The sequence below is a fragment of the Octopus sinensis genome, linkage group LG17, assembly GCF_006345805.1.
Source record: "Octopus sinensis linkage group LG17, ASM634580v1, whole genome shotgun sequence".
NCBI classification, from domain to species: Eukaryota; Metazoa; Mollusca; class Cephalopoda; order Octopoda; family Octopodidae; genus Octopus; species Octopus sinensis.
In genome coordinates, this window is record NC_043013.1 from 44968258 (window position 1) to 44972522 (window position 4265).

General features: G+C 29.6%; 1 protein-coding gene across 2 annotated transcripts in view; it reads right to left on the reverse strand.

Annotated features, from left to right (window-relative positions):
• The window catches only part of LOC115220889 (serine-rich adhesin for platelets-like), a 65479-nt gene extending 61453 nt beyond the window's left edge, over positions 1–4026 (reverse strand). Inside the window, exon 1 of one of the 2 annotated variants that reach the window (XM_036510543.1) lies at positions 3438–4026. The gene's annotated coding sequence lies outside the window, so the exon portion shown is untranslated. The remainder of the gene's footprint in view (positions 1–3437) is intronic. The other variant, XM_029791083.2, reaches the window with a different exon arrangement.
• Positions 4027–4265: the final 239 nt, after the last annotated feature.

Below are 4265 nucleotides of genomic sequence, written 5' to 3' on the forward strand. Positions count from 1 at the left end.
CTATCTATATAGATATAATCCGTGTATGTGTGTATACATATTTACACGCCTGTGTAACATATAGGATACATAAACGCATGAATATGCTCCATATATGTACAAACACACATTTTTCGGAATTAAATTGCCGTTTTACTCTTCCATGTTCCTGTTTTTTGTCGGATTCATTATTTTTTTTTTACCTCGTATATTTTTGCTTTTTAAATTAGTGCTTGGTTGCTTCTAGTGTGGCTAACTTAAAATAATTTTTTAAAACAAAGAAATTAGACGTCCAAAAAGTTCGATAAAATATTTCCAATTAACATATATGATACAGTTTTACCAAGTATAAAAAAGATTTCTTTAAAAAAAAGTTGTAAATTCTTTATAAGAACGTCTCTAACCTTTTTGGAGTAAGTTTTTTTGTACTGTGTGTGAGCGCTTTCGATATTATATATATATATATATATATATATATATATATATGATCCTTCATATATATATATATATATGATCCTTCATATATATATATATAAATATATATATATATATATATGATCCTTCATATATATACATATACACACAAAATTCTCCAGTTATGCCTATATCCTTATATCTATACATTTTTTTATATATTCTTACCAATACACGAAACTTTCGGTCCTTCGGTCCTACTGAAAAACGTATTTGTACCTATTTTTTTTTAGTCCTGTTTACATCACCAAACCTACACAGACATACACACACAAATATTCCAAAGGTGACAAATTCAAAAACAAGCTATGTTGGGCCACTTAGATAGAATAAAGTACTCGAAAATAAGTCTGAGAGGGAATAAGCTATTTGATGCCATAAACGAAACTTTCGGTCTCCGAGTCACTTCGTAACATCTGCCGATTAAAACTAATAATAATAATAATATATATATATATATATATACACACTCATGCATTACGTTCTGTTCATACTGTTTGTTCTACCAGTATATTTGTTTGTAAATATATACACAAGCGATTATGGATTAAATATTTCATTCAAGATTTATATCTCTGAGTAATTTGCTTTAAGTGGCCGGACATAGCTTCTTTTGAACTTGTCACCCCTGGAATATTTATGCTTGAGTGCGTGTATATGTGTATATATATATATATATAAAGAGATAGATAGATAGATAGATATAGATAGGTATAGGTAGATAGATAGATAGATAGAGATAGATACACACACACGCATTTATGTGTATGTATATGTGTGTGTATTCCTGCTAGTGTATTTACAGGAACGGCCAAACTTTCTTTAGCAATTATTTTCTCAAGTCAGCCATACCACAGACAAACGATAATTTATAAAGCACGAAAATATATATAACGAGAAGAGAAAAATTGAAAGAAACATCACAATACGAATACGGCGGAATAAATAAGACACAAACAACAAAAAAATTTAATCCCAAACACACATGACAAAAAAAATCGAAGAAAATTTACACAAGTGTGTGGTGTATACATACATACATACATTCATATATATAATATATATATATATATATATACATACACTAATTGATACCTTCAAAGTAGCTGACAAGTTTCTATGTTAATTATAGTAAGAGCTATTCTAAAACATATCTGCATATATATATATATATAATATATATATATAATCAATAATAACGAAGGGTAAAATTAATTAATTAATTAATTAATTAACTAGTAATCAATAATATTTCACCAAGTAGAATTCGGCATGAAAAAGGACCATTTCACGGTAAACTTAAGTAGTACTTTATAATTAGGGTTCAGCAAAGATTTGCTTTACCACATACCGAAGTTTAGAAATAGCAGCCAAAGAACCTTAGCTATTTCCTATATATATATATATATATATATATATATATATATATATATATATATATATATATATATGCGCACACAGAGATGTAGACACAGGCATATATACATAGATGAACAGATATCAGACACATCGTAGATATAATATCGTATAAATATACATGTTTTGTTATACATAAACAGAAAAACATGAAAACTATGTCAGTGTGCATATATATATATAAACGTGTATGAGTAAATAAATGATGTATATTTTAATATAAGTTGAAAGCTGTATGTATATATGGATGTGTGTATATGTATATATGTATGTATACATATGTATCTGAATATATATTCATGTATGAAAATATACTTGAAGCAATTATACGTTTTATGTATATATATATATATATATAAAGTTGAAAGCTGTATGTATATATGGATGTGTGTATATGTTTATATGTATGTATACATATCTGAATATATATTCATATCTATGAAAATATACTTGAAGCAATTATACGTTTTATGTGTATATATATATATATATATATATATATATATATATTATAGGTGTGTATGTGCGCGCGTGTATATATGTACATGTAAATGTGTATATACAATGTTGTAAAGTATTATTGGAACACACTTTATATAGTATCTGATGTAGAACCCAATACGTTATGTTTATTATATCCAAAGTTGACAGTCTATTCCGAGTTTCGCCCCAAATGAAATTGTATATATTTGTTTGTGTGTGTGTTTGCATTTCCATATATATTCTTTAATAATTAGATTTGTCTGAAAGGACTGAGCCAATATCCTTCTTAAGTTCTCCGGGACTGCTGAGATCCACAGAAAAAATATATATATAAATGAAATACCATTTATATTTCTAGTTAATCTGAAACAATAAACTCAATCACAATTAATTAAGAGCTAAAAAATATTTTGTCGAGGATATAAGGGACACGGTTCCAATATCTGTCTCATTTTTTTTCCCCCAATTAATTACCAAAGTTGGACACAAGGAAAGAGAAATATAGTCGAAAAAAAAAGAGCAAAAAATTCTATAACAATGCTAATTACTTCCTAAGGCAAGCACTATACCAATTTTTATGGCAACTAGGGTGTATATTATACTCAGATTCAATCAATAGGTAATAACTAGTACTTGATTTGATCAATCTTGGAAGGGAAATGAATGTAGATAGATGTGGTTTTAAATGACAGAAAGAAATTAAATATTTAAGTTCGCCGCTCTAATCACGCACTTGAACACCAAGGCCCACACATTTGAAAGGAAGGGGAACAATCGACCCAGTGCTTGACAGTTATATTATAAGCTGTGGCGGGATTTGAACTCAGAAAATATCCAAATAAGAAACAATAATAATAATAATTATTATTATTATTATTATTATTACAACGACAAAAATAATTCGCTTTTTTTTTTTGTTTTTTTTTTTTGAATACATGAAAACAAAAGAAAAAAATTATTAAAATAATTTTTTTTAAATAATTTTTCTTGTTAATTAGCGAAAATTAAAAGCCAAACCTTGTCCTCTCTTCCCTCCCACGAGAAAAAAAAAGTTATTAGGATTTAAAGATGTCAAATCGACTTACCGACTGCTGTTGTTGTTGGTGATGATGATGGAGATGAGGGTGATGATGATGGAGGTGATGAGGAAGAGAATGTTTTGTAGGGATAATAAGGATAACAAGCTTCCATGGACAAAGTTTGGTATGATGGTGAAGTGTTTAAGGGTTCTGGTGGAGGCAGCGGTGGATGGACGTTAGTGAGGGCCGATCTTAATGATGTTGCTAATGATAATGATGATGACGATGATGACGATGATGATGGTGATGATGATGATGATGATGATGATACCCTCAACGTTACTACTACTACTACTACTACTGCTACCACCACGACAACTACTATTACTACTTTTGTGATTATCGTTCAGTGTTTTTACCACGGCAGTTGTTCGTCTTCGCTCTTCGCGTTATCCTCTTCCTTGTTGTTGTTGATGTTTTTTGGAAGGCATCGAAGTGTGGAGTACGTAGAAGAAGAAGAAAAAAAAATTAAATAAAAAAAAGCCCGTTTGTTGTTGTTGTTCTTGTTCTTGCTCTTGTTGCAAAGGAGCGTCGAACAACAAACAACAAACACATTGGCATCAACAACAGAACATGGAGGTCGTCGGTCGTCTTCGTTTCTCTCCGCTGCCTTTCGTTACTTTCCGTTCCTTTCCGATTACTTCCTCGCCGTCTCGTTTCATTTTTTAATTTTTTTATCCCTTTGTGTGTGTGTATCTATCTTTCTTTCTATCTTATCTAAGTGTCTTTCATCGTCGCTTTCCCCGCCTTCATATCAATAACTATGTATACATATATATGGTGTGTGTATGTATAATATATATATATATATATATGTTTGTTGCGTGTGTAATA